The sequence below is a fragment of the Vulpes lagopus genome, chromosome 7, assembly GCF_018345385.1.
Source record: "Vulpes lagopus strain Blue_001 chromosome 7, ASM1834538v1, whole genome shotgun sequence".
NCBI lineage: Eukaryota > Metazoa > Chordata > Mammalia > Carnivora > Canidae > Vulpes > Vulpes lagopus.
The window spans coordinates 3291247-3300794 of NC_054830.1; the positions used below are offsets into that span (position 1 = coordinate 3291247).

The 9548-nt window shown below is 53.9% G+C and overlaps 1 protein-coding gene across 5 annotated transcripts in view; it reads left to right on the forward strand.

The window, feature by feature from the left end:
• Positions 1-4967: 4967 nt before the first annotated feature.
• The window catches only part of UHRF1 (ubiquitin like with PHD and ring finger domains 1), a 53497-nt gene continuing 48916 nt past the window's right edge, over positions 4968-9548 (forward strand). For 2 of the 5 annotated variants that reach the window (XM_041763478.1, XM_041763479.1), the window contains exons 1-4: positions 4968-5152; positions 6240-6301; positions 8070-8115; positions 9070-9152. The gene's annotated coding sequence lies outside the window, so the exon portion shown is untranslated. Of the gene's footprint in view, positions 5153-5973; positions 6157-6239; positions 6302-8069; positions 8116-9069; positions 9153-9548 lie in introns of all 5 variants that reach the window. The other 3 variants (XM_041763481.1, XM_041763482.1, XM_041763480.1) reach the window with 2 other exon arrangements.

Sequence of the window (9548 nt, forward strand, 5' to 3'; positions counted from 1 at the left end):
TGGGGAAAAGGCAGGTTCAAAGGCCCTGAGGCGGACCAGGCGAGGTGAGTTGGAGAAGCAGCCAGGAAGGTGACGTGGCTGGAGTGGAGTGAGTTCTTGGATAGATGGAGCTCAGAGAGGTTAAGTGAGTCGGCCAAGGTCACACAGATCCAGAGACACTGGGGGAAACGTCTAGTAGCCTTGTGCTTCCAGTGCTGGGACATGGCCAAAATATTCCTGGTCTAGGAAATGTAACGCAATTCTGATTTGCAAAATAAAGTCTTGGTGATTTTGCGCCACAGCTTTTGAACAAAAGGGGAACAGCCATGGTCACCGTCTTTCCTAGTGTGGCACTCAACCGCCCACCTCCAGGTCGCTGTGAGCGCAATCAAGGGCGTTCGCCGCTGCGCATGTGCACACGGTGGGGCGGGGGAGGAACGGGCGCTGCCCCACCCGCCCTTAGCCCTCCCTTTTCTTTTTTGTAAGATTATTTATTTATTTATTCATGAGAGACACAGGCAGAGGGAGAAACAGGCTCCACGCAGGGAGCCCGTCGCCCTGGACTCGATCCCGGGTCTCCAGGATCACGCCCCGGGCTGAAGGCGGCGCTAAACCCCTGAGCCACCCGGGCTGCCCTAGCCCTCCCTTTTCTGCACGGCTGCCGCCTCCTCCTGGAAGTCCTCCTGCCTACCTCCTCAGTCTCCCCCCTAGGCGAAGGCTGCCAGACAAAATAGAGGATGCCCACTTCAATTTGAATTTCAGGTCAACCAGGAATACAATTGGGGGTAGAAGTATATCCCAGGCAACATTTGGGATATACTTATGTTCAAAATTATTCCTGGTTGACCTGAAATTCAGAGTGAGCTCGGGATCCTTTTTATTTATTCACTTATTTTTGTTTTTGTTTTTGCTGACTCTGACAACTCTACCTCCAAACCCAGACCCCTTTTTTCCTCCAGCCATGTCCTCCCGGAAGCTGTCACCGCCCAGCCTTGGTGGGCTCCTTGAGGGCGACACCTGTCCAGGATCCCCAGGGTGGGAGGTAAGACGCATATTGTTTCCTGAGCTATTTTATTACATTATTCAGAGGCCTCGTTTTTATTTTCTCCATTTTGCGGGAGGAGGAAGCCGAGCATCACAGAAGTGATTCATTAACCTGTCCCGGGTCACACGGCCAGAAATGAGCAGCCTGAGTTTGAGGTCTCAGTGTACCCAACTCCTCCCCTTTCCCCTTTCTCTTCCTCCTCTTCCTTTCCTTCTTCCTCCTCCTCGAGGCCACACTTTCCAGTGTAAAGGCTCAGAAAACTCCCCAGTTCTTTCCCACGAAGCCCAGGGGAGAGAGCGACAGACCAGAGTTGTGCCACAAGGTGGCGCTGCTGGCCCCAGATTGCTGTCCTCGCCCGGGTGTCCCCTCCGTCTACCCTCTGACCCTTCCCTCCTTCCAACCATCCATCCATCCATCCATCCATCCATCCATTCAAGTATCTCCTATTACTGTGAGCCAGGCCAGGCCTGGCCACGAAGATCCAGTGATGCATTGTGTATGCAGTCATGCAACAAGCAATTATTTACCACCTGCTGTATACAGGCCCACACTGGGCAGCCCTGGAGATTCAGCCTCCACCTCCCCCTTCAAGACACTCATAATCCGATAGGGAGACACACATGGGACCAGCAGGGCTGCATTAAGGCTGTCACAGTCCTGGTGCACCTGCGTCGCTCAGCCCCTTAAGTGTCTGCTTTCAGCTTGGCTCATGATCCCAGGGTCTTGGGATTGAGCCCTGTGTTGGGCTCCCAGCTCCGTGGGGAGTCTGCTTCTCCCTCTGCCTCTCCCCCTGCTTGTGTTCGCTCACTTGCTCTCCTTCAAATAAATAAGTAAAATCTTCCGGAAAAAAAAAAAAAGAAGAAGAAGACTTTCACAGCCCAAGGGCACTTTTGTCATTGTGGGTTCCTCCCTCTGTGAAAAAATATTGCAAATGATCTTTTACAACTGCATTGGTTCATTACTTTCTTCTGATTTTTAAAAAGATTTTATTTATTCATGAGAGACACAGAGAGAGTCAGAGACACAGGCAGAGGGAGAAGCAGGCTCCCTGCGGGGACCCCGGGATCACGACCTGAGCTAAAGGCAGATGCTCAATCACTGAACCACCCAGGCATCCCTGTTTTCTTCTGATTTTAAGATGAATTAAAAACAAACCATTTCCACCAGCCCTTAAAAGGGTCGTGGGCGCTGGGAGTCCTATGTCTGATGCAGGAGTTGACTCTGGTGACCAAGTGCATAAAATAGAGGTGATAGGGGCTGCACATGCTTGGTGGGGCCTGGGCTCAGGTTGTGGGTGGTCCTGGGAAGCCCCCAGGAGGAAGTAATGTCGAAGCTGAGGCCTCAGAGAGGAATCGGCGTCAGGCAGGTGAAGGTACTGGAGAGACAATCCAGGCAGGGGGACCAGAGAGCTTGCAGGTGCAAAGTGAGGCTGGAGGGTGGAATGTGGGGGAAGCAGGAAAAGAGACGTGGTGTCAGAGGAGAGACATCAGACGCTTTGGTGAGGGCCAGGCTGACACGAGCCCTGAGGACATTAGGGAGCCACAGAAGGTTCTGGGCTGACAGGAGCCCTGAGGATATTAGGGAGTCACAGAAGGTTCTGAAGCAGGGTCAGAAGGGCAGGTTGGGGGGATCCCTGGGTGGCTCAGTGGTTTGGCGCCTGCCTTTGGCCCAGGGCGCAATCCTGGAGTCCCGGGATCGAGTCCCACGTCGGGCTCCCGGCATGGAGCCTGCTTCTCCCTCCTCCTGTGTCTCTACCTCTCTCTCTTTCTCTATATCTATCTATCTATCTATCTATCTATCTATCTATCATAAATAAATAAATAAATAAATAAATCTTTAAAAAAAAAAAAAGAAGGGCAGGTTGGAGCATTGGAAAGATGTGCTGGTCTGCCCTATGAATAAAGGAAATGGGGAAGAGGAAAACGAGCCCACCTGCTTCAGGTAAGTCTTAAAGAAAAAGTGGGAGAGGGGGAGCCTGGGTGGCTCAGCGGTTGGGCATCTGCCTTTGGCTCAGGTTGTGATCCTAGGGTCTTGGGATCGAGATCCACAATGGGCTCCCCATAGGGAGCCTGCTTCTCCCTGTGTCTCTGCCTCTCTCTGTGTGTCTCTCATGGATAAATAAATACAATCTTGAAATAAAAAGAAAAAGAAGGGATCCCTGGGTGGCGCAGCGGTTTGGCGCCTGCCTTTGGCTCAGGGCGCGATCCTGGAGACCTGGAATCGAATCCCACATCGGGCTCCCGGTGCATGGAGCCTGCTTCTCCCTCTGCCTATGTCTCTGCCTCTCTCTCTCTCTCTTTGACTATCATAAATAAATAAAAATTAAAAAAAAAAAGAAAAAGAAAAAGTGGAAGTCATAGGCAGATGGAAGGGGCCATGCAGGAGGACCTTCCAGGCACCGTGATCGATTATTCATTCAGGAAGTTTTTATTAAACATCTCTGGCGTGATCTACTGGATAGGCAGTGAAACAGAGAAATAGGCTCTCTGGAGAGGAGGTGTGCTCTAGGCAACAGGAATAGCTTGTGCAAAGGCCCTGGGGCAACACTGGGCCTCGTGTGCTGGAAGAACAGCAAAGGCCCTTGTGGCCAGAGAAGAGTGATCCAGTGCAAGGAAGGGAGGGGGCAGGGCAGGTGGGCTAGGGAGGACTTGGGTTTGTACCCCACGGGAGGTGGGAACCACAGAGGGCTGTGGGCAGAGGAGGGGGGCACCTGACCCAGGCACCTGGGGTCCTGACAGAGCAGGAAGCTCTCGGGGAACCACGCTCCTTCTGGGAGAGGGGGCTGGGAACCGGGAATAGGGGTTGCTTGGAGCCCTGCTGGGGAAAGGGCTTCGAATGTCAAGCAGAGGCTTTTGGCCTTTATTCCCGGAGCGGTGGGGAGCAACTGTGGGATTCAGAGCAGGGAGGCCCCTGTTTAGGTCTCTGGGGAAGGGGGTGGAGACTTCAAGATGCAGAGAAAGGCAGGAGCGAGGGCAGGGCAGGCGGGAGCTGATGGGCCATGACCAGGCCTGCAGGAGGTGGGGGTGCATGGGAGAGACCATGGCAGGGCGCCAACGGGCCCGGGTTTGGAAGGTGAGGCTGACTTGGGCCTCCGGTGAGTGACCCAGGGAGATGGAGGACACCCAGGCCCCCCTGGGGCGAGGAGCCACAGAGGAACAAGTGTGGGAGGACGTTGATGAGCTTAACTTTACCTCTTTGAGGGCCCGTGGCCTGGGGTTGCAAATTCACGGAATAAAAATCCGGGAGACCCAGGTACATGTGAAGTCCAGATACACAGTGAATAGTTTGAAGCATAAGTATGGCCCAAATATTGTAAGGGACATACTTATGCTAAGAAATAGTTTGTTTACCCGTACGTCCTGGACCCCCCCCCCCCCCCCCGCCCCAGCCCTACGCCAGCCACAGCAGGCCTGCCTGTGTCATCCCCAACCGTGTGGCCCAGCCAGCGGCTGGACGATCCGACCCACGGCCTCCCGATGGCCAGAAGGCAAGGTTTTGTCTCCTTGGGCCGGCTCGCCGCGGGAAACCGGGGGTCTTTTAACATGCAGGCCCTGGCCTGTCCCCGCCCCGCCTCCCGCCCTGGTGGCGCCAGCTGCCCGCTGTCCCCTGCACTGGAGGTACCGCCTGGGGGAGGGGAGCTGCTCGGAGACCCACTGTTTGTCCCCTGGGCCAGCCCCTCCCAGGCCCCGGCGGGTCCCACTGGGCACCCCTGGCCCCAGAATGCGGGGTCAGGGGGCCCGGCAGCAGGAAGGGCCCTGTGTGGCCTTTGTCCGGCTCGGGGCCAGACATGTGAGGCCCTGTGGCCTTTCTGGGAAGTCCTGCAGGCAGAGCAGCCTGACTTCCTCGGCAGAATGTACCGGAAGGCCAGAGGCCCAGGGCCGGTTGACCAGGAACTAGATCCCTGGGGGCCCGGCCACCCCCTGACCGCTCCCCACTGAGCGGCCTTGTCCGGGGCCGGCCAGGCCCGGCGGCTCGGGGCCCGGCCCTCCCAGTGCCAGCTGCCAGGATGTGCCGGTCACGTTGGCGGGGAGAGAACACGCCGTTCTTGGCTGCCCCTTTGTTCAGAGGCAGAGGTGGGGGGCTGTTGTCCTGGCAACCAGCCCCTTCCCCCTCAGACAATCCCTTGAGGTGAGGATTGAAGACACCTGGGACCTGGGGGTTCTGGCCGGGGAGGGTCCCCGGTCACCCCGGGTGGCAAAGGAGCACCCTCCCCCCCGGCCGGCCCTGCCTGCTCGGAGCTCGTGTGTCCCGGGCCACCACGGGGGAGGCCAGGTCACCCCCTTGGGATTGGAATGCCGGAGGTGGCAGCAGCAGGGGGGAGGACATTCCCAGCGGGGCAGGCGCCGTGGTGGCAGCTGCCGGGCCCCGCCCGTCCTATGTCCCCTGAGTTGGAGGCTGCAGCTGGTGCGGTGGCTTTGGTTCCTGGTGGGGGGGAGGTGTTATTTTTGGGGTGGGGGCAAAGGGACCCAAGAGGCGCCTCCTCCCAGGGCAGGAAGTGGGGTGATCCCAGCTGTGCTCTCCCGTTAGCCCACCTGTCCCAGTGGGCACCACAGGCCACCGCACAGGAAGTGTTCCCAACACCCCGCCTGTGTGGCCTCCTGAATCTGGGGCCCAGAGGGGAGGCGGCCAGCGGGGAGGGTGTGGGGGCCCGCTATTGCCAGTCAGAATCTTCTAGAAGCCCCCAGTTGTGGTAACAACAGGGCCTGTGGAGTGAGCGCTTACTTTGGCTGATGCATTTATAGACGTAGGCTGTTTAATCCAGCGTCTTCGGGAAAGAGGGACTAATGATGAGTTTGAGCTTTATGGAAGGGGGGGATACTGAGGCTCAGAGATGCAAGTGACTTGCCCAGGGTCACACAGCATATAAATAGCGGAGCTGGGAATCTCATTGGCATTTAGTATTGGATGCACTAACTCAACGTAGACCTCCAACGCTACCATGTGCACAGGGGCTACCACTTGGGGCGATTCTGCTCCCAGAACCCTCAGGGGCTCTGTCTCCACTTGGGGCGTCTGGAGATGTTTTGGTTGTTCCAACTGGGGGTGCTCCTGGCGTGGAGCCTCCCACACCCATGGTGCCCAGGACACCCCCACGGCAAGTGACCCAGCCCCGTGTATAGAGTTGTGCCAAGGTGAGTAAGAGTAATTAATAGTCAATAATAATACCAGATACCATTATTAATAGCATTATTTAAAGCATAATAATTATTTACAGATTTTGCAGATGAGAAAATCAAGGTCCGGAGAGCCTGTATTTGGACCCTCAGCCCTTCCCAGGTACATTGGTCTTGGCTGCTTCCCTAACACCCTGTCAGCTTTGCAAGAGGGGGAACTGGGGCCAAGAGAGCATATAATGAGGACTCAAACCCACAGCCCCAGGGACAGGATCAGGCCACCCCAGGTTCCCATCTCAGCCTGGCCACGTACTGAGGCTGAGGAGCCCAGCCTGACATGTCACCTGCCTCAGTTTTGCGTCTCTGAGACGGGTCCCTCCTTCCTTAGCTGAAACAGTAAAAATAAGAGTCTCTGTGGTGCTCAGAGAGGTACTACGAGGCGGTGGTTAGGGGATCTCATCCTGGCTTTGTGAGCTTGGGCACCCCCTGCACTTCTCTGAGCCTCTGATGCCTCATCTGTGAAATGGGGCATTCCTGACCATTGATGACAGTTGTCCAGACTCACAGCTGATGGAGAGATTGAAAGCATAGCTCGGTGCCTGGGTATTGCTGTTATTAAAAACATTTTATTTATTTTTTAAATATTTATTTTTTTATGATGGACATAGAGAGAGAGAGAGAGAGAGAGAGAGAGAGAGAGAGAGGCAGAGACACAGGAGGAGGGAGAAGCAGGCTCCATGCCGGGAGCCCGATGCAGGACTCGATCCCGAGACTCCAGGATCGCGCCCTAGGCCAAAGGCAGGTACCAAACCGCTGAGCCACCCAGGGATTCCCTATTAAAAACATTTTAATGGTAGTAAAATACGCACACATAAGTTTACCTTAATTTATCTTAGCCATTTTTGAGTGCGCAGCTCAGTGGCCTCAAGGGCATTCGCATGGTTGTGCAGCCGTCCCCATCATCCCTCTCCAGAACATTCTCATCTTGCAAAACTGAGGCTCTGTTCCCATGAAACACTGACTCCCCACTCCCATCCCATTCCCGGCGCCCACCACCCTCTCTTGTCTCTGTGGGTGGGACGCCTCTAAGGACCTCATAGACGTAGAGGGGAATTGTCCTTTGGAGATGGCCTACTTCACTTAGGTAACATCCTCGAGGTTTATTTATGTTGTAGTGTGTATCAGGATTTCCTTCCTTTCTAAGGCTGATGTGATGTCCATCATGTGGATGGACCACATTTGTTTATCGGCTCATCCATCTGTGGACACTCGAGCTGCAGGACCAGCGTGGTGATAATGGAAAGAGTAAGAGTCCAGAGGATCTTGAAGGTGGATCCGATGGGCTTTGTCAAGGGATTGATTAGGGATTGTGGTTTTTTTAAAAATGTGCCCACAAGGAGGTACCTGGCTGGCTTCATCCATAGACCATGTGATTCTTGATCTTCAGGTTGTGAGTTCGGGCCCCACGTTGGGTGTAGAGCTTACTTAAAAACTGAAAAACCAGAAAAGACAAAACACACACAAAAATTTGCCGATGTTTCGACACCCCTTTAAAAAGGTGGATCCTAATTCTCTTCCCTGTGAGTGTGGGTTGAAGTGAGTGAGTTGAGTGTCTGTAAGAACAAACAAAATCTGGCAGGAGCGATTGTGTCAAACGCCTCTGAGACTAGGTCATAAAAGTCATCGTGGCCTCCTTGCTCTCTCTTGGATCACTTGCTCCAGAGGAAGCCAGCTGCCATGTTGCGGGGACACCCAAGAAGCCCAGGTGGCATGGAACTAAAAGCCTCCTGCCAAGAGCCATGTGGGTGGGGCCTCTTGGGAGGGGCTTCTCCAGCTCCAGTCAAGCCTGTAATCACAAATTCCATTTTGAAAAGCTCTCTCTCTCTCTCTCTCTCTCTGTCTGCTGGGTGGACGGTGGACTAACGGGGCAGGGGTGAGAGCAGAGCCACTTGGGAGGCCGCTGCAGCAATCATCCAGGTAAGCATTGATGGTGGCCTGGATTAGGGCGGTGGCAGGGGAGATGGGAGGAGTGGAGAGGTTTAATAGTTACCTAGGAAGTAAAAGAAGCAGAATTTGGGAGAATAAAAGGCTCAGATGGGGTCTTTGTTGACACAGGGAGCTAAAGAAGGAACAGGTTGGGGTAGGGATGGGGGGAAGACGAGATGACAGGTTTAGTTGTGGCTACATTGAATTCCGGGTCCCCAAAATGTCCAAAAGCCTCCATAAATGTAGCTACTTGTATGATAAGAGTAGACTAGAGGCTCTCAGCTAAGGGTGGTTCTGCCCATCTTAGGGATACTTGGCAGTGTCTGGAGAAATTTCCGTTGTCACAACTTGGGAGATGCTACTGGCATCTAGTGGGTAAAAGCAGGAGATGCTGTTCGACATTCTACAATGTGCAGGATTGTTCCCCATAAAATGAATTATCTGACCCCAAATGTCCCTGTGCAGAGCTGAAGAAATCCTAGGGTAGACCAATGGCTGGAATGAGCAATCATCAATTTCAGCAGGTTTTTTCTTTTTGGGGGGGAATTTATTTATTTGAGGGAGGGACACCTGGGTGGCTCAGCGGTTGAGTCTGCCTTCAGCTCATGGTGTGATCCTGGGGTTCTGGGATCGAGTCCCATGTCGGGCTTCCCTGCATGGAGCCTGCTTCTCCCTCTGCCTGTGTCTCTGCCTCTCTCTGTGTGTCTCTCATGAATAAATAAAAAATAAATAAATAAAATCTTTAAAACAAAATAATTTATTTATTTGAGAGAGACACAGAGATAGCACAAAGAGAAGGAGAAGCAGGCTCCCCGCTGAGCAGGGAGCCCAACCTGCAGCCTGATGCCAGGACCCTGGGATCATGACCAACTGAGCCACCCAGGTGCCCCGACAGCAGATGTTGTTTACTCAATAGTTTTATTCCTTGTGTTTCCAACAATCAAGCACAGATCACCTTTCCTGGGCAGCTCCCGTTCGAGCACTCCTCTCCAAGCAGCTGGCAAAAAGGGGAGAACAAGATTCCTGTGGTGAGTTTTTAATGGATCTGGCCTGAATCACATCACTTGGCCAGATCAGTCACAGGGCCATTGGCTTGGCTGTGATCATCTTACCTCTCATTGCCCAGATCAATCACATGGCCACACCTGGCTGCAAGGGTTGCTGGGAAATGTAGTCCAGCCATGTGCCCAGGAGGAAGAAGGAAAGTGTGATGTGAATGGAGCCTATCCTCGCCGTGGTGTTATTATTGTCCTCATTATTTCTTATTACTATTCAGACCTATCGTCTGCAGAGATGACCCTTGAAGGTCATCTATGTTTCAGGACCTGGTAGAAGAGGGTGAGAGGTGCTGGAAGGCTTCCTGGTATGGCCGGAAGGCTTCCTGAAAGAGGAGGTATGGATGATGTGGTTTTGATGAAAGCAGA